At 47.0% G+C, this 26,998-nt stretch overlaps 1 protein-coding gene and 1 long non-coding RNA gene across 3 annotated transcripts in view; one reads left to right on the top strand and one right to left on the bottom strand.

Annotated features, from left to right (window-relative positions):
- Nucleotides 1–5,617, top strand: part of LOC135058104 (uncharacterized) — an 81,826-nt gene extending 76,209 nt beyond the window's left edge. Inside the window, exon 3 of the long non-coding RNA XR_010244604.1 lies at nt 5,198–5,617. This is a non-coding gene — a long non-coding RNA (uncharacterized LOC135058104). The remainder of the gene's footprint in view (nt 1–5,197) is intronic.
- Nucleotides 1–26,998, bottom strand: part of PRKG1 (protein kinase cGMP-dependent 1) — a 1,872,748-nt gene that overhangs the window by 1,843,904 nt on the left and 1,846 nt on the right. The window lies entirely within an intron of this gene.

Genomic DNA, 26,998 nt, shown 5'->3' with positions numbered 1-26,998 from the left:
GGACAAATGGTCGACACATGAAAATGTCAACATTACTTTTTTTTTTTTAAACGTTTACTTTTTCATACTTTATCATCCACGTGGACTATGGTTGGGAATAGTAACCTGCGAAGCAAGCCATGCAAGTGGACGCGGTACACTAATTGGGAATCCTGGTCATGTTACAGAAAAAAATTACACCAAAAACAGTTCAAAAACCCATGTCGACCTTTTCATGTGTCGGCATGTCATGTGTCGACCATTTTCATGTGTCGACTATTTGTCCATGTCAACGTCAACCAACAATGGTCGACCTAATGACTGTCGACCTTAACATGGTCGACCATTCATACCAGAACCAGCTGCATTGACCCTTTCTGATAATAAGATGCAGCCGCTGTTGGCGGGGAGGTTTGGCAGCCAGAGGGGGAAATTATCACTTTCCGAAAAACTGTCTTCTCAAAAAAGGCCAGTTTTTCGGAAGTGAGAATTTTCTCATGGGGGCATAATGAATACTGTGAGTGAATATAATGAGAATTGAAGACTAAAAATTCTTATTGCACAATTTTTTCATGATCAATATGACCCTATGTCATTTATCTAGCACAGTCTATAAAATGACAAGCATAATGGTAGACATAGGGAATTTCTACACTTGTCTACTTCTTCACTCTTCAAAAACTTTGAAACATCTCCCCCAGTGACTGTGAGTACACAGCTTGTTCTAGCTTCCCAGCAGGAGAAGTCCAGAAGGGGTCTGCGGCCAATTTCCCCCTTCCCAAAACCAGTTCAGTCTGGCACTCTCAGAGGTGCAGCAACCATGTAGCCATGGAACCTGGAGCACGTGCATGCTACAGTGCCTCCCCCCACGTGTGCATATGGGATTAAATTAAAGGGGAAAAAAATAATATTAGGGACAGTATCAAACTGGGGCATGGATGGCTAGAAATTCCAAACTACTAAAGCAATTCCACTAATAACATTCACAGTTTTGTGTGTACTAAATATACACCTTACCTACACGGTGGTTTCTCTGTTATGCAGTAGCAGTGGCCCTTACACATTCCACACAGTAATGCTCCTTACATATTAGGCCACACACAGTAATGCCCCCTATACATTATACTATACAGTAATGCCCTAAAAACATTATGCTACAAAGTAATGCCCCCAAAACATTATGCTACACAGTAAAGCCCCCAAAACATTATGCTACACAGTAATGCCCCCTATACATTATGTTACACAGTAATGCTCCTTACATATTAGGCCACACACAGTAATGCCCCCTATACATTATACTACACAGTAATGCCCTATACATTTTGCTACACAGTATTGTCTCTTATGCATTATGCTGCACAGTAATGCCATCTATACATTATGCTACACAGTAATGCAGCTTACATATTAGGCCAGGGTGGTATTCATGTGACCGCCGGTCAGCTGACCGACAGTCACATGACCTCCTCCACCAGCTCGACGGGTCACTATCCCGATGGTCGGCATGCCGACCAACAGGGTCTCTTTCCACTCGTGGGTGTCCACGACACCCATAGAATAGAACCCGTGGCGACCGCAGGTCGCAAGGGGCTTGCTGCACTCGCCCCTCCCCGCCGGGATCCCGGCGTCGGTATGCTGCCGGGATCCCGGCGTCGGTAAACTGACCGGCGGTCTCCTGACCGCCGGTCAGCAGTACTACACCCATTAGACCAAACACAGTAATGACCCCTATACATTATACTACACAGTAATGCCCCCCATACATTATGCAACACATTAATGCTTCTTACATATTAGGCCACACACAGTAATGCCCCACACATTATGCTACACAGCAATGCTCCTTATACATTAGACCCTCCAACAGAGGCGTCACCGGGTGTGGTGACACCCGGTGCGCACCCCCGATCTCCTGCCGCGATCGCGGCAAAAAGGGGGCGTGGCCTTGTACGTAGGGGCGTAGCTTCGCAGGGATCCCGGAATCGTCAGTCTGGGGGTGTGCCCAGCATCTCCGGAGATGCTGGGCTTCCCCCAGAGCCAGTCTCCGTCCGCTGTCGGCTCCTCTTCTGTGACAGGAGCCGGGTGCTGTAGGAGACTTTCTCACTGCAGCACCTGGCTCCTGACACTGCGGGGGAGCAGACATTTGGTGTCACCCTCCTCCAGGCGTCACACCCGGGTGCGGGCCGCACCCCCCGCACCCGCCTTGTGACGCCACTGCCCTCCAAGCAACTTACCACCCCCATGTGTTCCTCCAACATCCCCTCGCCCCTTACGTCCCTGGAGCCGGGACGTAAGCACACCTGCTGTAGCTGCAGCCTAAAAGACAGTGCCACCATCATTCAAATCTGGAGCCAGTAGCAATCCAATTAGAGCGCACGGACCGGCAGTCGCTGCTGATTGACTGCCATTCCACAAACTCCGATTGGCTTATGATTTAAATGACTGCAGCACTGTCTCTTGGTCTGCGGCTGTGGCTGCAGGTGCGCTGACATCCTGGCTCCAGTCCAAACCCACACTGCTGCACATGCCACCAGGGCCCTGCCAGATGGCCAGTCCAACGCAGCGATGACGGAGGAGGTGCCCGTAGCATGAGCTCCACCAGTGCAGCCCTCGCTATGCCCCTGGGCACTTAATCTTATATTATTACAGTGGTTCCCAAACTCTGGGGAGATGTCTCAAACCTTGGAGAGAGACAAAGTATAGAAATATAGAAATATATATATATACCTTGTGTATCTCATCAACACATATATAAGGCATATATATGAAATCAGTTCCAAACAAAATGCAGCCACAACATAAAGTAAACCTGAAGTGGTGTTTAAAGTTGGGGGCCTACAGCAGTGTCTGCCCCCTCATAATTTTTATCTATTATAGAAATATCTCTCATCCAGTACTTAATTATAAAAGAGAGGAGGTAGAGGACTGCTGCGCCTCAGAGAGCTGCAGTGGGGACGCCAACGGATGATCACTCAATCCCCCTGGAACAATAATGCACAAGAAAATGAGGAATCCCTTCTGCGCTCATCCAACAACAATAAACAGTAATGCACAGAGCTGGATTGACAACAGAGCGGACGGAGTGGTTGGGGTCCACACACACTAAGGGTGGGTTGTTGGGGGGGGGGGGGGTAGTGTTACACATAACTACATCACCAGGTTGGGGATTTCTGTGTGGCATAATACAGAGGTGTTACTCACCTGGAGTACACCTAATGCGACTGCGGAAAAAAAAGGCAGTGGCTTCACAGGACAGGGCGTGGCTTCATGTGAGGGGCATGGCTAAGCGACCCGACCCCCGTTTTCGTCACTCCGGGGGTCTGGGAGATGCAGGCTGCCCCCAGAGACTAGCGTGCCTGCAGTGCTGGCTTCTACAGGGTGACAGGAACTCAGTAGCTGCACATAATATTACAGTGCAGCACCCGGCTCCTGTCACTGAGCAGGAGCCAACACTGTGGTGTCACCCCTCGGGAGGTAACACCCGGCACGGGTTGCACCCTCCGCACCCCCTCGTGACGCCACTGCATAATGTGATCTGGGGGCACTACAGTGTTTAACATATTTGTGGTGCTGGGAGTATCTGTTACACATTATACTATTTAAATAACATTGTCAGCAGATTTTACTGACAATTTCATTAGTTCAGCCCCCCACAAATTAGTTACCCTGGGACAGTGCCGTAACTAGGCATTTTAGCGCTGTGTGCAAGAAACGGCATTGGCGCCCCCCTCTTATGTAAAATGGGGGCAGTGCGCGCCTTAGGTGCGCGCAAAAAATATAGGGGCATGGCTTCATGGGGAAGGGGTGTGGCCACAAAATAATACCAATTCATATTACGGTGCACAGTAGTCTCCATTATTCAAATTACGCCTCACAGTAGTGCCACTACACCAGGTAGAGCCCCTTTTACACATTACGGCAGACAGATTCCCCCTTTTACACATTACTGCAGACAGTCCCCCTTTTTACACATTACGACAGCCAGTCCCCCTTTTTACACATTACGGTAGACAATGTCCCCTTTTTACACATTACGGCAGACAGCGTCCCCTTTTTACACATTATGGCAGACAGAGTCCACCTTTTACACATTACGGCAGACACCGTCCCCTTTTTTACACATTACGGCAACAGTGTCCCCCTTTTAGCACATCACGGCAGACAGCGTCCCCCTTTTTACACATTACGGTAGACAGCGTCCCCTTTTTACACAGTACGGCAGACAAAATAGATAGATAGACAGACAGACAGATAGATGTGTACCATCTCTCCGCTGGCTCAGGCAGTCAGGCTCCTCAGTGCTGGCAGCTCCGGAGGCAGGGGAGAAGGAGGAGGAGGGAGGGGGATTCGGGAGCCGCAGCAGCACACTGTAATTGGTGGCGGCGCCGCTGCAGCTGTCCCTCTCCTTCCGCATTGTCTGGCCGCCGCCGCTGTGAATGCTGGGATGAAAGAAAAGCATCCCAGCATTCACAGCAGCGCTGGCCAGCCAATGCGGATGGAGAGGGACAGTTGCAGCGGCGCTGCTACCAATTACATAGCGCTGCTACGGATCCGGTGCAGTAATTTTGATCATTACAAGCCGCTGACTTGGAATGCTGGCAGTTGCGCCCTCAGGGCAACTGTGCTGTGTGCCAGGCACACCTGGCACACGCGTAGTAACGGATCTGCCCTGGGACCTTCACAAACCTTAATCCTGCCCTGATTACTGATACCCCTAATATTCACTAACATGCACTCATTCTCTGTTCTATTGCATGCCTAATAGGCTGGGAGGCCAGTTGAAAAAAATCCTTCCATGCTTACTTACACTGCTGGCTGGAAGAGAAAACCTCAAACAGGCTGACGTCGCCTTGTTAGTAAACTGAGACTGGATCTAGAAGAAACTCCTGGGGTTGCAGACCCTCTAGCACTGCCTGATAATCTCATGTGTGATAATGTGTACAATGTTCTCTGTTTTATGACAAGCTGTTTAGTCTCTATAACTCCTACAATATATGCTTATCTACTTTACACTAATAATTTATGTACACAGAGCAGTTTAACAGCAATGATATAATGATCAGCTTTTTAAATAAACATTCTCTTTATGATTTGGGCTGTTCAATATTATTTTTTGCCGATTAGACCCTAACAAAAACATGTGGTTACCCTAAACTTTAAGGACAAGACTTTTCATGACTAACATGTCTGCTATTTCTTACTGTGACCATTACAGGTGGTAGAGTGTCAGAAGAGAGCCCACAAAAGAGAATGCTGTGACTTTAGCAGCTGTCGTTAGAGCCAGGCTTCGGGCAATGTTGTTGCAGCCTCTGTTGCTCAATAAAACTGTCTCTATCAGCTTCAATAAACCCATCATAGATATTTCACTGTGTACATGGGAAACCAAAGCAGGTCATCAGAAAACAGTAAATGTTTATTGTGGTATGTCAAAAATGACCATGAAAAGAACGCATGCAACCACCTGTTTCCTGCATAGCACAGACTGTCCAATATCCCTCAGTACATTTACATAATGAGGCAAACGGATATTAGTTCATTATTTAAGGATGTACGACACAAATGTTAGTAGTGAATAATTGATGTAATAATACAGTATATACTTTTCTTTTTTCTTTTAATTAATTCCGAATTATAATGTGCACTGTAACACTGATACTTTTATTCAGATGACCCTTCAAAGCAAATGAAAAATAAAATAAAAAAATCCCTTTTGGGTCTCTTTCTCTCTCTCTGTTCGTTTGTCTGTCTGTCTGTCTGTCTGTCTGTCTGTCTGTCTACAGTTCTAAAAAATAGTTGTTTTTTTTAATATTGTTATAAAATGCTTTGTTTATTCTGTATTAAAGCATATCAGGATGGTGATAGGGTATGTGGTATCAAGAAAAATACCTCATTCGCTATCTCCATACTGAGATGGCACTAGCATCGGTTTGGCAGCTGTCCATGGTAAATATGCACTTACCAGCTATTGCATAAGTTGAACAGCTGCAATGGCCGCTGCCAGCGATATCCGACAATGGCTATCACAGACTGCAGGTATTGATAAATAGGGAGGCTGCCTAATCCATCAAAAACATCAGTTTCTGCTGTATTCAGGGCTTTTCTACCTTAAAGACACCTATGAATTAATTTTGAGCTTGTGATCTCACTGAGGTACAAGACAACGGTCCCCAGCTAGATGCTGGTGTATAAATGTAATCGCTGCGGGAGGCAGTCAATTGACCGCCGGACAGGATCCCGGCGGTCAATATACCGACACCGGAATCCCAACACCATCTGCAATACCAGCAGTCGGAGTCCTGACCGCCGGCTGTTTTCCCCACCTGGGTGGTGGTCCACGCGACCACCTGAGGGGAAATAGAACCCTGCGCTTACCAGCCCGCGAGGGGACACGCTGCATTCGCCGCCGTGATCCCGCCCGCCTGGATCTTATACTGATGCTGCAACCACTGTTTGTCTGTGACATGTACACTGTGGAGCTTGGATGGATTGGATACCAAGCTTTACTATGTTTATACGTAATTGTACAGCACTCTGGAATAAGCTGGAGCCGCATTAATAAATGTTAATAATAACAGTACCATGGGTTGACATGTACCAGGCCTGTACATAACGTGCACTTTCTTCATCTTCAAAGAGGATTGTACTGTACCTTCAGTTTTAATGGTGGTTGACTTAACTTCACTGGGAAAGAGAATAAGTATAGGTACAGATGTAATTAATTGCTATGTAAAAGTTTTTCTCCAAAGTGACACTATAATGGAAATGTTTATAGGAGGACTGTATTGTAATACAAATAACAAGGAATTACAGAAAGAAAGAAAAGGGGTTGGTAAAATGGGATCCGGTCTTTAGGTCGACAGTAAGTAGGTCGACACTGTCCAGGTCGACGACTATTGGTTGACAGTAAGTAGGTTGACATGGTTTCTAGGTTGACAGGGACTCTAGGTCGACATGTTCTAGGACGACATGACACAAGGTAGACATGAGTTTTTCACATTTTTTTCACATTTTTTACTTTTTCATACTTTACGATCCACGTGGACTACAATTGGGAATGGTAACCTGGCTGAAGCATGGCGAGCGAAGCGAGCCATTCGAGGGGAGACGGTGCACTAATTGGGGTTACCAGTCACTGTACGGAGAAAACTACCCCCCCCCCCCCCCAAAAAAAAAAAAAACCAACAACAACAACATGTCAACCTTTCTCATGTCGACCTAGAGTCCCTGTCGACCTAGAAACCATGTCGATCTTCTTACTGTCAACCAACAGTGCTCGGCCTAGACACCGTTGACCTAAGTCTAATCTACCTAACATACCACACCCGGTAAAATAGGCACAGTAGGTTATTATTGTAATTAAGACGATTTTTACTTTTATGGACTGGGCTGAAAACAAAATCTAAAACGGATGATCTGAATTACTGTAGTGTATTACATTCTTTTATACCTGGGGAACTATTGCATGGCACTGTGTAAAGCTAAGTACACACCTAGCAATAGTGTGTGTCAAGCCGATAAACGCTCCAATCTGGAAGAGCGCTTATCAGATTGCTGCACACTGAGCAATATCTTTCTCAGTGCAGGGTTCCTCTTGATCTCTACGATGGGATCAGGAGGTCAGGAATGCTGTATTGTCCCCAGAACTGACCATTGCAGGAGCGTTAGAGCGCTAACGGTCCGGCATACACAGTATCCAACTACTGAGCCCGATAAGCCAAGCTGACCATTGGATAGTGTGTACCCAGCTTTATGCCTAGTACACACTGTGCAGATCACTCTTCAGATCAGAGAAACGCTCTGATGCTTGGAGTGATTGTCCGATCACTATGCACCCCATACATGCATGCATGCCAAATCTAGAGTCAGCAATAGCGACGTGCGGGGTAGCGCATCGCTATCGCGATGGGCATACAAACGGAGTGATCCGTGCTTTATTTCCAGATTGCTTAGAATTTAAGCACGGATCTCTCGTAAGAACAAACCTTAGTTACAGACTAGTTGCAGTTTTGAGCACATACAGTATCTGTCCTGGAGATAATGTTGGCACTTGGCAGATATTATTTCAGAAATGATTATTACACCAATAATGAGCTGGACTTCAGAATGTCTTTTGGACCATAGTGGTCAGCAGTGACTGAGTTAATATTTAGCGAAAGAATTTCATTAGTAGAGTGCACAGCTAAAATATTTCAAATACCATGACTAAAAATAAGTTCCAAATTGACTATTTTAATGCCTAATTGACACAGGCATAATCTACAGCATGAAAGTGTCCCATAAAGTGGTGAGTCAAGAATGTGTGCCCCAGCGCTGCTCTGCCTGACTGCCTCCCTGCAACCACACTACATCCACTCCTGCCTGCACCCAGCACTCAGAGCATTCAGTACAAACTGTTTCCCAAAGTATCAGGTCAGTCTACGGATTATGGCCCTCATTCCGAGTTGATCGCTCGCTAGCTGCTTTTAGCAGCATTGCAAACGCTAGGCCGCCGCCCTCTGGGAGTGTATTTTAGCTTAGCAGAATAGCGAACGAAAGATTAGCAGAACTGCTACTAAATAATTCCTTGCAGTTTCTGAGTAGCTCCAGACCTACTCCTAGATTGCGATCACCTCAGTCCGTTTAGTTCCTGGTTTGACGTCACAAACACGCCCTGCGTTCGGCCAGCCACTCCCCCGTTTCTCCAGACACTCCTGCGTTTTTCCCTGGCACGCCTGCGTTTTTTAGCACACTCCCGGAAAACGCTCAGTTACCTCCCAGAAACGCCCCTTTCCTGTCAATCACTCACCGATCAGCAGTGAGACTGAAAAGCACCGCACGAACACCAGCAAATCTACTAAGTTTTGTGTAAATACCATGGGGGTAATTCCAAGTTGATCGCAGCAGGAAATTTTTTAGCAGTTGGGCAAAACCATGTGCACTGCAGGGGAGGCAGATATAACATGTGCAGAGAGAGTTAGATTTGGGTGGGTTATTTTGTTTCTGTGCAGGGTAAATACTGGCTGCTTTATTTTTACACTGCAATTTAGATTGCAGATTGAACACACCCCACCCAAACCTAACTCTCTCTGCACATGTTATATCTGCCCCACCTGCAGTGCACATGGTTTTGCCCAACTGCTAACCAAATTCCTGCTGCGATCAACTTGGAATTACCCCCCATGTGCATGCGCATTTTCCACCTAATCGCTGCGTTGCGAAAAACGGCAACGAGCGAACAACTCGGAATGACCACCTATATTATAGGAGTTTTACACAAAACATGAACATTGGCATTTGTACAGTTTAATAAACTGACAGATATAAAGGCCTGTACACTCATTTACCCTCCTGAGAGACATTGTTTACTATATCGCCCAGTGTGTATGCAGCTGAGGACGGCTGATCTTAATGACCCTAGGTGTTGGCTGTGCATACAGCTTAATTTGGACTTATCGTCCAAAGCTGCATGCACGGCCCGGCCGCGGCATGACATCACTGTGTGATATCGCTAGCAATATCGCATTGAGTGTATGCCCAAGTCGGACGGCCCAGACGTGGATGTGAAAACACTAGGTGATGCCGCTCATGGAGCACTTCGCCTAGTGTGTAAGCACCTTTAGACATCTAGGGGCTTATTAATTAAATAGGCCAGGAAAAAGAAGGCCTATAGTATTTTGTTTCCTCATGATAATATATTCATGGCTGATTTATCAATATAAAGTTGCAGGGGTCATACTCGCTAGTAGCCGTAATAAGATACTTATACCCTTTTCAGACTGAAATGTCTGAAAGTCCCAGCAATTACCCAGCATTTCAGTGCCGGGTCGTTTTGCCGGAACCTGCCTGACTCCCCCTTTCACACAGACATGCAAATTACCGGGTCGAGAATTTTGACCCGGTACAGGGCTAGTCCGCCCTGCATGTCAGTGACCCCCCCCGCACAAGTACAAAAGCATCGCACAGCGGCAATGCTTTTGTACTTGAAGAGCAGCTCCTGCGGCTGGCCGGGAGTTACTCGTCGCTGCCCCAGGTCCCGCCTGCGTTGGCCGGACCGCACACCGAAAACGGCGGCTAAACGCTGCCGTGCCGCCCCCTCCCATCCAACGAACGCCTCTGCCTGTCAATCAGGCAGAGGCGATCGCTAGGTAACGAACAACTGCAGCGTGCGATTGGGTCGGAATGTCCCCCTTAGTACAAATGCACTCATCATGCCTGAAGCAGTGTCAGCTACAGATATGACCCTGGCAATGCAAGCTACTTCTTGGTACATACTGTATTTATCAATGATAATCTCCAGTGCCATAAGGGTTACTTTTCCTTGCATCTGACACCGCCCCTCCCCCATGAACCATCACAATGTCCATATATTCGACCTGTCAAAATTGTTTAAAAGTATAATGAGTCAGCCTGCCAAAAATAAACTTTATGGCTTCCATTCTAAAGAACAAGTCCAAACACTTAGTGGAAAAATGAAAGTTTACCCTATGTACACTGTGGAGGAAGAATGTGGCAGGGAAAGTGAAGATGAGTCTGAAAGCAACTTTGTAATGCAGATATCCATTCTGACAGATTCATTGAACAAGCCAATCTCAGCAATTAGATAATATCCTCTATTTACAGCTTTAGAGATGCACTTTACATCCACTATCCGTAGAGATTTACTTTCATTAGAAGCTGAACAATGTGCCAAGGCAGATGCCATAGGCATGACATACCTCACTCCAAATGCCTCACATTACAAGTAGTATTCTAAGCTGTGCCACAAAGTATTGTGATACAAAATATATCTTTATATGTACAGTTATTCCATCACCATGTTAATCCGCCGTGTGTATACAAAGTACCAGCACGAGCTCATTTTCGGTGTAAGGAGCGGCTGCAGAAAGCATTTGATTTACATGTATGTCGCACATTAAAACGGTAACCTGATCACTTGATTTTATTAGAGTCTTTATTTATTTCTACTGTCAAACGGAAAATGAAATGACATGAAAGCATATTTTCTGCAGGGTAATTGTGGTGCTGTTATGCTGTGCTTGATGCTGAAGTCTGCCTTACGGTTGCATGGTATTTATGCCATCGGAGGGCTGGTCCTCTAACTCACTCTTATCGGTGCCAGTTGCCTTAAGTTACATAGCCGCATAAAGAATATTAGCAAGATCAGAAGATCTGATTAAACAGTAAACTGCACAGTAATATCAACAAATAATTGGCATACAATGGTTACAGATTACTGGATGTTTTGTAATGATGAATCTCAAAACCTTCTGGGTCTGATTCTGAGTCGCAGGCACTAACACTGCTCGTATCATCCCTGGTGCACAGCCGTGCATCTGAATGTGGAAGGACTAGGATGTCCACTCTGACCAACTGCAGTTGCAACCATTGGAAGCACCATCGGGACTTGCAGCAGCCCCATGCTAGATGGCTGAGTATGGGCTCCAATGTACATGATTATGGGGGACATTTACTAAGCAGTGATAAGAGCGGACAAGTGAGCCAGTGGAGAAGTTGCCCCATCAACCAATCAGCAGCTCTGTATCATTTTATAGTATACAAATTATAGATGTTACTTCAGTGCTGATTGGTTGCCATGGGCAACTTCTCCACTGGCTCACTTCTCTGCTCTTATCACTGCTTAGTAAATGTCCCCTTAAGTGTCCTGCGACACTACCATAACACACCTATCAGACAGATTATCTACATGCATCTGTTTAGTTCCCTCCTACTCCCCGCTGGGGAACACCCAATACTTTCCAGAGTCCTTGTGACTCAAATGACCCTGCGTCTCCGTGCAGATACACCATGGCATGCATGCGCTGCGTGACATTTAGATGCATGCACAATGGCAAAGTTGTCTCCAAATCAGCCCGTCTGTACTTGATTCTGAGACAGATGACTCGGCGGCCACTTTTCCGTATGATAGTGGCAGCTTGCTTACTACCCTACGCTAATGAGAATACATCTATGCCGACAATCCACCCGTCCTGATGTGGAAGGTCACGCCACCGCAACCACAACTTTATCATTAGTATCGGAACCTACAGCCACCCCATGCTGGATGCCAAACATGGTCAGATACAGACCTCACATTTCCTTCCTCATGTTCTAGATGAGCATGGAATTTGGCCTACATGCCCAGATACTCGCATGGCAATCCCAGGAGATGGTTCTGTTCCTTGCAGCTGCTCAATTGCCACCCAGAAACACCCATTTCAGATACAGAGACCAGGGGTGTATCTAGGGGTCTGAGCGCCCCTGGCAAAGTAAGGAACTGGTGCCCCCCACCTCGCCCACCCAGAGACACAGAGGGGGGTGGGGGGTTACAGATAAGCTGAGGTCAGGGACACTGAGGGAGAATTACAGGGAGGGAGTGGGCAGGGACACTAAGGGAGAATTACAGGTAGGGTGCGGGTAGGGACAATGAGGTGGAGGGCTTACAGGAAGGCTGAGGTCAGGGACACTGAGGGGCAATTACAGGGAGGGAGTGGGCAGGGACACTGAGGGGGAATTACAGGAGTGTGCAGGAAGGGACACTGAGGGGAAATTACAGGGAGGGTGTGGGCAGGGACACTGAGGTTGAATTACAGGAGAGTGTGGGCAAGGACACTGAGGGGGAGTCACAGGAAGATGGAGGTCAGGGAAACTAAGGGGGAATTACAGGGAGGGTTTGGGTAGGGAAAATGAAAGGGAGGGGCTACAGGGAGGCTGAGGTCAAGGACACTGAGGGGCAATTACAGGGAGGGTGTGGGAAGGGGCACTGAGAGGGAATTACAGGAGTGTGCGTGCAGGGACACTGAGGGGGATGTCACAGGGAGGCTGAGGTCAGGAACACTGAGAGAGAATTACAGGGTGGTGCAGACGGGGACACTGAGGAGGAATTACAAGGAGGGTGCGGACAGGGAGACTGAGATGGAATTACGGGGAGGATACAGGCAGGGAGACTGAGGGGTAAATGCGAGGAGTGTGCAGGCAGAGACACTGAGGGGGAATTACGGTTAGGGTGCGGATAGGGACACTGAGAGGGAATTAAGGGGAGGGTGCGGGCAGGGATACTAAGGGTGAATTATGGGTAGGGTGAGGGCAGGGACACTGAGAGAGAATTACAGGAGTTAATGGGCAGGGTCACTGAGGGGGCAGTTACAGGGATGGTGCGGGCAGGGACACTGAGGGGGAATTATAAGGAGGGTGCGGACAGGGACACCGAGGGGATATATGCACACATACATACAGTTAAAAAAACCCTCTCTAGATGTGATGGCACTACATGTCCCAGCAAATTCAGTTGACAAGGTGTGCTGGGACTTGTAGTCTCAACACAGCTGGACAGGCAGTCACTGGTCTAGATACCTCTCCATACAGAGCTCTTTGTAAGCTGTGAACCAGACTGCCAGCATAGACCATGCAGTGCAGCTACGGTACCACAGAAAATTTACAGGTATGCTCATGCAGCACTGCTGACTGGTGATGATTGTAGTGGCTGGTGTTTAGTGACAGACCACGTGGGACCAATGAGAAGGGGAGCGGATGAGGAAGAGGAGGTGCCTCTCCCCTCCGCATACCTGGAAGTGCCCCGCTCCCTGGCTATATTCACCATCATTGTGACTGTAGTCACAGAGAGTGTCAGAGTGCAATACGCTTCTGAGAGACCGGCAGTGGATGAGCACTGCTAAGGGATGTACTCAGTGAGAACTACTATGTCATTCTACTCCCTGGCGCTGTAGGCACTGCCAGGTGGTGCCCCCCCCCCCCCCCCTTTGGCTGGCGCCCCTGGCAAGTGCCATCCTGGCCAATAGGAAGATACACCCCTGACAGAGACATCTAAAAACAGAGGATAAATCATCCACACTTTCAGTTTCCATCCGTGTGCGTATACTGTACAAGGGCCCTCATTCCGAGTTGATCGCACCAAGCTGCTGCTGGTGCGATCAACTAATCTCCGCCTATGGGGGAGTGTATTTTAGCACAGCAGGGCTGCGATCGCTTGTGCAGCCCTGCTATGCTAAAAAAGTTTCACTCAAAAAAACAAGACCAGCCCTGGACATACTTACCCTGTGCGACGGATTCAGTGATTATGGGGCCGGCTTTGACATCACACCTCCGCCCTCCGTTCGCCTAGACACGCCTGCGTTTTACTTACCACTCCACGAAAACGTCAGCAAACGGTAAGTTGATGCCCCGGAACGCCCTCTTGCTGTCCATCTTCTTGCGGTCGCTGCTGCGACCGCTTCTCTGGCAACGATACCAAAGAACCGCTGCGTGCGAACGGGTTGGAATGACCCCCAAGGTATGGGGCATGCACAGTCTGCCACTGCTTTCTGTGCTGCATGTGCAGTGCAGATCCAAATTTGGATTTGACTCAGGATCAAGCCCTGTGTGTGGTTCTGCAGTTTCCAGCATATCAGCAAACATCTGTCTCCTGTTGGAGCAACATCAGTGCTTGCTGTTCTTGTACCTATGAGCTGTACCTTCTGGTCAATCTGTTATGTAACTAGTGTTCCATCCTGCCAAGTATCACCTTTTAGGTTATCACGATTCCAAGGTTAAGTCCAAGCATCGGAAAACATATTGCACTGCCTTGGTTACGGGTGGTATTCATGTGCCCGCCGGTCAGCTGACCGACAGTCACATGACCTCCTCCGTGAGCCGAACGGCTCACTATCCCGATGGTCGGCATGCCGACCAACAGGGACTATTTCCACTCGTGGGTGTCCACGACACCCATAGAGTGGGAATAGATCCCATGGCGACCGCAGGTCGCCACCGAGCCCGCAGCGTGGCGAGCGCAGCGAGCCCGCAAGGGGCTTGCTGCACTCGCCCCTCCCCGCCGGATCCCGGCGTCGGTATGCTGGTCGGTATGCGGCGTCGGGATCCCGGCGTCAGTAAGGTGACCGGCGGTCAGGAGACCGCCGGTCACCAGTTCCAATGTTTACTATAATCAGCTATACAGAAGACTATAGCACAGTATCAGAAATCTGAGATTGCTGCATGGAAGTGAGGACCTGCAGACTAGTCACATACTTCCGTGCAGGCTGGGAGAAGGCAGTGTGTGTATGCCACGCAATAACTGGAAGAATCATCTGCAGAGTAAGCAGATTAGAAGTAGGCAGATGGATGCAGAAGCCCTACAGTTATGTAACTGTGTCATCACTGATCTGGCTGGTCCACACACACATTTTCAAATCATGTTGGATCACTGAATACCTGTCCACATGAGGAGTCACTAATTCAACAGTCTAATGGGTCTATTCTCAGGAAGACTATGAAGTGCTATCACAGATGATGCTCAGCAATAGGAAATCTCCATTTCAGAGAGGAGTTGATAAACAGTCTTGGATTGCAGACTCTAAAAAGCAGAATCTGCAATAATTTCTATCACATGCTGGGGGCCACCAAAAACTGGGCAATGCTGGGCAGTATACTGACCGTCCCGACCCAGAGGCTGCCACCGCAATTTAATTGCTATTGCAGAAACTGTGGATGACCTGCACCGCCGCCATCTTTACCATCAGAGTAGCTGCGTGTGATGTCACTCAGCGCCTCGAAAATGGTGCCAGCCCCATTGTTTGTGGCATCCCACTCCGCAAACGCCTCTGCCTGTCAATCGGGCAGAGGCGTTCACAGCCAATGCATTGCGATCGCATTGGCCGGGCCATGCACATGTAGGAGAGACCTGTGCGTGCGCATTGACGGCTGTTGGGGTAAAGTGCGGCTGCATCGTGATTGCAATGAGACCTGAATAAGGCCCTGAGGTGCATGGAGGAAGCTGTACACATGCTAAATACTAATGAATAATTTCCTGACTATACACACACGCTGTAGTGTTTACAGCACTCCCCTGGTGGACAGCCATGCAAGGCAGAAGACGGGGACACTGCGGTCTTCTTACAAAGGCAAAAATGTGTCACTCCTCCCTCCATATCTGCCTTAGAACAAAGATCCCCAACTGACAATTCATGCCTGAATACAGATGCAGGTGTTTTAAAGGCTGAAATATCCACAGGGTTTATAACATTTTCCTAATCCAAGGGTTTAATTGTCTGTTTATATCCCTATACTTGTATGAGCTTAGGGTTTGTCATTTGTTAGTAAATCTGTTCCCAGTGATGGCAGATATCCTAAACCTTTTAGCCTGAAATGGGACCTTCACCAGTCTAGCCTACAGTACCTCTGGAGGCACCTGAAGAACCCCACTTGCTACATGCTTATTACCTGCACATGTAATTATGCCACTTACTACTTGCACATGAAGTGGCACTGCTCACTACAAGCTTACTCCCTGCACATGAAGTGATGCACTTACTCCCTGCACATGACATGATGCACTTACTCCCTGCACATGAAGTTACGCCAGGTATTACCCAATTACTCCCTGCACATGTAATTATGCCACTTACTACTTGCACATGAAGTGGCACTGCTCACTACAAGCTTACTCCCTGCACATGAAGTGATGCACTTACTCCCTGCACATGACATGATGCACTTACTCCCTGCACATGAAGTTACGCCAGGTATTACCCAATTACTCCCTGCACATGTAATTATGCCACTTACTACTTGCACATGAAGTGGCACTGCTCACTACAAGCTTACTCCCTGCACATGAAATGATGCACTTACTCCCTGCACATGAAGTGACGCCAGTTATTACCCGATTACTCCCTGCACATGAAGTGACGCCAGACACTACCTGATTACTCCCTGCCCTGCACATGAAGTGATGCCTTTACTACCTGATTATTCTCTGCACATAGGGCTGGATTGTGGCAGAGATGTACTAAGTAAGCAGTGATAAAAGTGGAGACGTGAGCCAGTGGAGAAGTTGCCCATGGCAAACAATCAACATTGGCGTAACATTTATAATTTGCGTAAATTAAAGTATACAGAGCAACTGATTGGTTGCCATAGGCAACTTCTCCACTTTTATCACTGCTTAGTACATGTCCCAAGTCTCTGGTGGAGGCCCAGGGCAATAAAGTTGTGGGGGCCCCCATCACACACACTCACACACAGACACACACACACACACACACACACACACACACACACACACACACACACACACTACACAGTATCTGGCTGTTATGGATCAGCGCTGGAGCAGCAGACGGCTCACAGTCACTGTCTCGCAGGATTACCTGTCAATATCCCGTGAGACTGACATGGAGAAGCTCCTCACTACCTGCTGTTAATATACAGCTGAGCCGCCGGAGGGAAAATCCTCTGATTAAAAATGCACTCTGTGGGGGCACCAAATGTGTAGGGGCCCTGGAACGGCCTCCCCTCTCACCCTTGCCTTAATCTCGTCCTGCCTGCAAATGAAGTGACGCCATTTACAACCTGAATACTTCCTGCACATGAAGTTATGCCACAAGACGTGAGTCCTCGCTTTCCGTGTACAAATCAGACCTCAGATGTACTGAATGTGTTGTCACGCCCAACTCGTAACATGAAAGGCCACATCCCTGTAGCACACATCGTGGAGGCGAGGTTGCAAATCATACCTATTCCCGTCACTCTGGGGGCTTACCCAGCTCGGAGCTGCTAGATAGCCCCCAGCCTCTCCCAACGCAATGCAGATGACGTGTGCATGTGGGTGTCATCCATTCACCGCTGCCCTTCTATGAATTTTACCTGCATTTCCTAAATGTACCAAGCTCTGGAATGCAACACTTTCTGAGCTTGGACCCGTTAGGCAAAGCCATCTTTAGATGGCATTGCCTAATAGAAGCCTAGGGGCTTCCTTCCGCTGTCTTCTCTGAGAGGGATCCAATCTCAGTGTTCCCTGCATATGCAGAAGGACTCCCAGGTCATAAACCCATGTTAGTCCTACCATCGCAAAGGACAGCTATTTTTGGAAGAGATGTCCTTTGAGATTTTATTTGCAATTCTAGGTTCATACCTGTGTTATTAACACCGCTATGCACCTGATAAGTGGTAGGATGTATTGCGTCCAAAATGCAATGTGTAGTACATCCCACCCATATTCACCATTAACACGGCTGAGGGAAGCATAAACAGGTGAATTCTCTTGTGTAACTAATAATCTCAGTAGAATGGGCGATACTGTACACAAGACAGGCGGCTGGAATTACCGGAGACCTGAGTGTCAGGACTCGTTTCTTTAAGAATGATACAGAAAGCACTGCAAAAATCTGAACATGTGTGGAAGTAAATTGGATGACTGTATTGCATGCATAGCATACCAAGTGATCTGGGTGTTTTCAGGGTTATGGATGGACGTTATTTCTGGAGGTACATCTCAGAGAAAGTCATCAGTGGTCCTGCCTTTCCAGCTGACTGGGTAGCAATTTTAGAGACCTTTTGATAAAATTTTTTAATGGTTTGAGACGAGTAAGTGGCAAGGCTTGTAGAGCTCTGCTGCCTCTGACCCTACACTGTGTGACAATGTAAAACTTTAACTTGGTGCCAAGTGTGAAGGAGCAGGGAGCAGACTGAATATGACTATTAGTATCAGTCTGACACAGCCAGGGCCGGACTGCCCATCTGGCACTTCTGACATATACCAGAGGGACCGACGGTCTGGTGGGCCGGTCCAGTCACAGAGGCTCTCTGTGTCCCCCCCCCCCCCCCGCCCAAAGTGTCTCTTTCCAAGAAAGATGGGGGCGTGCCCCACATGCCCCCTGACTCGCGACACGGCCCCCATGAACAGTGTCTGCACCCCATTTAACTGGCACGCGCACCTTTCAGGTCATACGCCCCTTCACGACTGCGAGCGTTCATGACACAGGGCAGAAAAATTCCAGTCTGTCCCTGGAAATGGCATTTGCTAAGGGTGGAGCCGCAATGATGCATTCTGAAACTGTCAAAACAACTCTGCATCTGCTTGCATCCAGCAATGCTCCAGATTGGCGTAAGGACCGCTACCCCTCTCAGCACCCAGCAGTACATTGGATACCGGGCCAAAAGCGTTGAAAGCAGGTGTGACCAGGGGGTCACATGCCACCCTGTTCCCCAGCACAGTCCGCCCCTGACTATCACTATAGAGCCGGGTATAATGCTTTTTGAAGCTTATTAAACATCCTCCCATCGTCGCCCCTATGCAGAATTATGGGGACAGCAGAACTTAGTGAAAGTTTAGTAAACAATTGAGATATCTGTGATGTATCTCTGGTGTTACTGCAGTAATAAACAAGAATGTTACTGTAACTGTGCGATAATCCTATGAAAAAAAGAAATAGTAAATAATTTCAAACAGTAGCACGTTATAGTAAGGAAATTCACATTTCTAATACATTCCCTAAATTTTTCTGCACCCCCACAACCAGAGGTGTAGCTAGGGTTTTCGGAGCCCAGGGCACGATGGAAAATGGCGCCCCCCCCCCCAAAAAAAAAAAAAACCACACAGGAAAAGAAGCATGTGCGCGCCTGAGGCGCGTGTGGAAAAAAATGGCCATGGCCACGCTCCAGAAGGGGCGTGACCACGCACCAGAATGGGCGTGGCCACGCACCAGAAGGGGTGTGGCCACTGAAAATGGCCCACAGTACCAGTTACATTGCCCCACAGTGCCGGATACATGCCCCACAGTGCCAGTTACATTGCCCCACAGTGCCAATTACATTGCCCCACAGTGCCAGATACATGCCCCACAGTGCCAGATACATGCCCCACAGTGCCAGATACATGCCCCACTGTGCCAGATACATGCCCCACACTGTGCCTGATACATGCCCCACTGTGCCAGTTACATTGCCCCACTGTGCCAGTTACATTGCCCCACAGTGCCGGATACATGCCCCACAGTGCCAGTTACATTGCCCCACAGTGCCAGATACAATGCCCCACAGTGCCAGATACATTGCCCCACAGTGCCAGATACAATGCCCCACAGTGCCAGTTACATTGCCCCACAGTGCCAGTTACATTGCCCCACAGTGCCAGATACAAGCCCCACAGTGCCAGATACATTGCCCCACAGTGCCAGATACATTGCCCCACAGTGCCAGTTACATTGCCCCACAGTGCCGGATACATGCCCCACTGTGCCAGATACATGCCCCACTGTGCTAGTTATATGCCCCACTGTGCCAGTTACATTGCCCCACAGTGCCGGATACATGCCCCACAGTGCCAGTTACATTGCCCCACAGTGCCAAATACATTGCCCCACAGTGCCAGATACATGCCCCACACTGTGCCTGATACATGCTCCACTGTGCCAGTTACATGCCCCACTGTGCCAGTTACATGCCCCACTGTGCCAGTTACATGCCCCACTGTGTTCTCCCGTCCCCCCCGGTCACTCACCGGCACTGCTTGCTCTATGTGAGGGGAGGAGAGCGCAGCGCCTCTCCTTCCCCTCACCGCTCCAGGTCTCCGGCCGTCCGGCGGCTGTGTGGCGCCGGTTCGCTAGCCAATCAGAGCTCGCGGACCGGCAGCCAATCAGGAGCCGGTCCGCAAGCTCTGATTGGCTAACGCCGCTGGAGGCCGGACACAGCAGCGCTGCTAGGGCTTTCAGCGGCGGTGAGGGGAGGGAGAGACGGTGCGCTCTCCTCCCCTCACATTTCGGCTTGGGGGGCGAGTGGGGCATGATGCCCTGGCCGCCGACGGCGCCCCCCTCTCCTGGGCCTGCCAAGGCGCCCAGGGCACGTGCCCCACTCGCCCTACCCTAGATACGCCTCTGCCCACAACGTTCTGAGACACCAACCTCAATTGGCCTTATGATGGCCCATCCTGAGCAACCTGAGTTACGCGGAGGCAGATCCCTTAGGGCTTGTATTCTCAGGTGTTTCTACATCCGCCCTACACTTCATTCACCAGAAGTAAAATGCAGTTTAAGCAAAGCTCAAAATAGCAATGTTGTAACCATTACAATGCTTTGAAATTTGCATGTACTCACTGGAAGCTGGATAAAGCAAACACAAAACAAGTGGCATTCAGAGGCAGTCCTGGTCCACTGAGTATAGACAAAGCATTCATCACAGTGATTAATAGGTGAATATTTTTAGGTTGGCTTACACTGAAAGTGCCGGGAAAACACCATGGCTGAATGTATAACTGGCCTTATCCTCAGTGATAAGGTTGGGGGGAAAAAACCCCTCTGCAAGGCAACAGTCACTTAATTAACATTCATTTTGGAATGTGACAGTAACATCCAGCAACTGATGATATGACAGAGGAAAACACCTTTTCCTTAGAAATATATTCATTTAAATAGTAACAAGAAGTAACTGCTAAGTGTTCAGTTAGGAGATGGGGCGGAACTTCTATAAAGCAAGAATTGCAGTTACATAAACACTACAGTAGACAGTATGCAAATGTTTAACTTCACTCAGTATAGCCTACATATCTTATCTGACCCGTTGCAGATAACAGACTGCATTGCTAATATCGTCCTTCCTATGTGTGCATGACAAGTAACAGCACTGTTGTAAGAGAAGGCCTTCACTTCATAAGAAATACAGAGCTAGCGTAAAATATTTGCCAACTGTACCGCCGTATTTTCACAAGCAATAGTTTTGTCCGCTGTACCGTCTCTTATACAGTCCGCGATAACACCACTATTGCCAGCAGTAGCCCCTATCAGCTGTAACATGTCTGTATTGCAGCTGCAATTGTTCCGTCATTGCCATCATGGGATGCGGATAATAGGTCACAAATCATGAAAGCAGTTTTTTTTAAATATATATTTTATCTATTTTTTTATTTTTATTTTTTCTAAAACTGTAGTCTAAATAAAGACTTTGTTTCTCTGTTGAGAAACTTCCCCAGCCTATTCAAGAAGGACTGGAGTGCTATAAGCACCCCGGCTATCCCCAGTTTTGCTGTCAACATCTAAAGAAGAATAAACCATTTTTATTCTCAAATTACAAAATTTGATGTACAGTATGAGCAATGGGACCAAGGCTGGACGACAAAGCCATTAACAGCTGTTATTGTTGCAACAGAACAACCTTTATTACTGCCATATATTAGTAAATAGACCGTTAATAGAGTTAAGGGGGGTACTCACGGAGCGATATTCTAAGCAATCTGACTAGATTGCTTAGAATATCAGCATGATCGCTCCGTGTGTAGCCCCCTCAGCGATAGCGATGCGCGGCCCCGCACATCGCTATCGCTGCTGCTAGATTGGCCTAGCTCACCCGCTGGGTGAAGTGAGCGCCCCCCCCGTCTCCCCCCGCACGCTCAGCACAGATCGCGCTGTGCTGAGCGGCAGGAGAGATGTGTGCTGAGTGGTTCGCTCAGCACACATCTCTCCTGCATCGGCCCGTGGGTACCGGGCTTAAAAGTGTTGTACTCTAGTGCACATCTATGACATCAGACATCCCAAAACTACAAGATCCAACTATGGGAAAAAGATGTTTAGTTTTTGTTCTTGTTATTATTTTCTAAACAGAACATGCTGAAATACTGTACAAGAAAAACAGGAATCTTATATCTGTTAAGGGGGGTACTCACGGGAGAGATGTGTGCTGAGCGATCTTAACACAGACCGCTCAGCACACATCTCTCTCCCCGCTCAGCACAGCGCGATGTGCTGAGCGAGGGGGAAAGCCGACGGGGGGCCGCTCACTTCACACAACGGTGAAGTGAGCGACCCGCTAGATTGAGCCTGCATGCAGGCTCAATCTAGCACCGGGGATAGCGATGCGCGGGGCCGCGCATAGCTATCGCTGGAGGGCATACACACGGCAGATCCGTGCTTAAAATCTAAGCAATCTAGCAAGATTGCTTAGATTTTAAGCACGGATCTCTCCATGTGTACTCCCCTTTAAAGATACCATATACATGGCTATATTGTGGGTACATTTGGGCATTTTAATTCAATTACCTCACAACTGCTGTAAGTTAGTCTTTAAAAACATGGGCCCTCATTCCGAGTTGATCGGTCGCAAGGCGATTTTAGCAGAGTTACACACGCTAAGCCGCCGCCTACTGGGAGTGAATCTTAGCTTCTTAAAATTGCGACCGATGTATTCGCAATATTGCGATTACAAACTACTTAGCAGTTTCTGAGTAGCTTCAGACTTACTCTGCCTGTGCGATCAGTTCAGTGCTTGTCGTTCCTGTTTTGACGTCACAAATACACCCAGCGTTCGCCCAGACACTCCCCCGTTTCCCCGGCCACTCCTGCGTTTTTTCCGGAAACGGTAGCGTTTTCAGCCACACGCCCCTGAAACGCCGTGTTTCCGCCCAGTAACACCCATTTCCTGTCAATCACATTACGATCGCCGGAGCGATGAAAAAGCCGTGAGTAAAAATACTATCTCCATTGTAAAATTACTTGGCGCAGTCGCAGTGCGAATATTGCGCATGCGTACTAAGCGGAATTTCACTGCGATGCGATGAAAAATACCGAGCGATCAACTCGGAATGAGGGCCATGATTTTTATTGTACCTGGATGAAAACAAAGCTGGAGAGTGACTACTATTGTATGGATCTGGCCATTCAGCCGGACCTACTACTAATTTCCACTAACATCAGCCCGCTTGTAAGTTGCAGTTTTGGGAGTAGATTGGGATAATCAGCAACAAGACTGAACATCCAGATCTTAGAAATGTTAGCCACCATTACAATCAGCATCTGGGAAGCTAAACAGAGATCATTTTTTTTAACTCAGCTGATTAAACAACACAATAATCTGTGCACCCAGAACTGTATAAGTGTACAATCACTTTCCTTGCTTGCAAATCACACGTGGAAGTCTATGCAGGTTAATCAAATTTAGCTAATTGTTAGGCAGTAAATGATCCCAGTATTGAGTGATGCCATAACATTCCATTTGAACTTGGCTGGATTATTTTCATGCATACCACTAAATATGGTCAGCAACTGACTGTGTGAGTGTATGTATGACTTAAGTATATGTATGACTTAAGGTGCATACACACAGTGCAATGTTTGCTTACAATTTTGACTATATAGTCAAAATTGTAAGAAAAGTTAGCACATATTGCACTGCGTGTACACAGCTTGTGATACCGATGCGCGCTCCCGTGGGGTTGGTATTGCAAGAAAAGATAGACTGTGCAGGCAAGGCAATTTTGACTATATTGTGTACAATCTAGTACATAGTATAGTCAAAATCGCACATAGCCAAACTCGCAAGTAAAGATAGTCAAAATCGGTGGTACTGGGCACCGGGGAGTCCAAGGGAAATCGCAAAGTCAAAATTGTCACTTAGTCAATATCTCAGCGTGTGTATGCACCTTAACTGACCAGTGTGGTAAAGTTGCTCTACCTGTCCCATTTGGCCAAATGTAAAAGATGAGCCTGTATATGGCCATCATCACATTATGTGTGGCACAGTTTAATGCAAAATTCTCTGCAAAACATACATGTCACATGCTGCTGCATACAAAGATCCATGGGGAAATACTGTAATTACACTAAGCTGAAAGTTATAGACGTCTCCTTATTCTCCTATCATCAAATCGCGCCAAACAGCCCCGTTTGGCATACCACGAAAAATCCTACTAAGCTGCGCCATCGCCGCCATGTTTATGCTAAATGTTATTTCTGCACAACTAATGTGATAAGAGCACAAAGTATAAGTGCGTTGTTCACTACTAGTGGATTTGTGTGCTAGAGCAGTGCAGCAGTGACACTAATCTGAGGAAAAAAGTCAAGAGAACAGAGAATATGACCGATACACCCCACTATGGAACACTGCCACGATTGCTAGGAAAATAACAAATTCTAAGCCCTGTTCACACTTCAATGCTATTTGTATTGTATGCAGCTACTGTATAGTGTAAACAAGATGCTGTGCGAAAAAGATGGTAAAATGCGAAAATATGAAACTAGCTATATGTGATGTGATGCCTAATGGTGGGTACACACTGCTCGATATATCAGCAGATCAATGAATCTGCAGATATATCTATAGGCGGATTGGGCAGTGTGTTGTGCATACTCACTGCCCGATTTGTTGTGATTGACATCATGAACTGGGCGGGTATGTCCATGCACCCGCCCATTTCAGCCGTCAATCACCAGCAGCCTTTGCAGCCGACCGCCCTGTACTCACACAGCATTGCGCCAATATGTCTGTTGACGCAATATGTCTGTGAATTAAAGCGTTCACAGACATATCCTTAGTACACAGTGGCCGACGGGCCAGCGATATATCGGTCGTTCCATAGAACGGACGATATATCGGCCAGTGTGTACCCAGCTTAAGTCACACCATGCTCCTTGCTCAATAGAATGCCAAAACATAAGGACACATCTGTACTGTATAGCGATTTGCATTGAGTATACTAGTAAAGACAACTGAAGAGATGTATAAGCATTGCATAAATATGGGATTCCAGGAAGTACGTTTACTTACACCAACATTTCCACTAACATTCTTCACTTAGAACATAACCACAGCTTAGTACAAATATTCTGACTGACTGATCAGGATTTTTCAATTCATGGGGCCCATTTAACAATGAGTGATAAAACTCGTGTATGATAAATGGCGCTCGAGCCAATCAGCTCCCAACTGTCATGTGTTCAGTTGGGATCTGATTAGCTGGTTGGAGCACCATTTATCATATGCAACAAGTTTTGTCATTCACAACGAGTTTTATCACTCGTTGATAAATGAGCCCCACATATATCATTATGATCAAAAATAACTGATCTAGAAGAGTTACAGGTTGCCAAATTACCAACTGATGTAATAAACTGGCAGCTACTGTTGGTGAGAGCACTCTGATAGGCAACCCATCCCATATGATTCATTTTTCAATGTAGCTCAGTCAGTCCAGTTCCAATGATGTGTAACAATGATGACATAACATCATCTGCCATTTTGATCGAGCCCAAGCAAGCACAATTTGAGGTACATTACATCACTGCTCGATCAAAGCCGAAAATTACTGGATGCTTTTTGCATTGCACAGTGTCATCTGGTAGAATAAATAGAGGCACTTTGTGCTGGACAAAATAGATGTAAGTGGGAGCGAATATCTATGAGGCAGAATCCCAAATTGTCACACTTAAAATAGTCCGATACAGTGACAGTCACCTCAAGGGTACATTGGCCTCAATATAACTCTACCCATGACCTTTATATGACCACATCTTTACTATTTAAGACAGGATGCGTCTATATTAGACCTCTTACTCCAATCACGAATTGTTGGCCTTTGTCGTTGTCACTACTTCAAAACCAACAACTGTTCACTATTTTAACACACGTCCGCATTCCTGCTACATTTTGAGTGTCTGTTTGAACATAGAGCTTTCTCCTTATGGAAATGTGATCAGGGGGTTAAGCAGTATTTTGGGACATTTGTTTTTTTTTTCAGCTAGCAAAAAAACAAAAAAAAACTGCACGATGACTATCAGCATGGGAATAGGGAGGAAGGTTGCGCTAGTAAAAAAAGAAATCTATATCCCACAAGACATTATTTAAGGCCTTGTCATTAGCTGTAAATGTTTGTCATTTGGCATATTAACCCATTTGCAGCCCTGCATTATATTCGATCAGATGTTATTCTGCCATTGATGTTTCGTTTTATTGTTGCTGGGTTTTTATGCTATGTTGACACCATGCTGATGCATAAAATAACTAGAGAACAAAAAGGTAAGTGATTATCAAATGAATGAAATTACTATCATTGAGAAATATAAAATACTGTAGCTGTCCCAGCAAAGATTATCCACTACTTCTTAATACTACCAGCCCCACAAGAACCACTAATAGATTAGTCACAACATATTCTAGGTTAATATGCCCTACTTTATATATCCCTATACAATTATATCACCATGCCCATAAGCAGGCCTATTGCCTAAATAGAAAATCAAAGTCTTTCAACACATAAACATACATAAATACTTGATGTTTCTTGGGCCTCATAAATATGATTTTAAAGAGCCATGAAAAAAAGTAAAATAAGTCATTATTCAGTATCTTTTTTAAGTACATATGTGACCATCAAGGAATAATTTGATTTTAGTCACCTATGGAGAACGTTCACCTTTTTAGCCAGCAAAGATGGGTCAGGTTAATAGAAATGACAAGACAACAGCTGGCTTATTTAACCCCTGACGCTCCCAGCATGCCACAT

Source organism: Pseudophryne corroboree, chromosome 3 (genome assembly GCF_028390025.1).
Source record: "Pseudophryne corroboree isolate aPseCor3 chromosome 3, aPseCor3.hap2, whole genome shotgun sequence".
Lineage (NCBI taxonomy): Eukaryota > Metazoa > Chordata > Amphibia > Anura > Myobatrachidae > Pseudophryne > Pseudophryne corroboree.
This window is presented reverse-complemented; position numbering and strand designations above follow the sequence as displayed.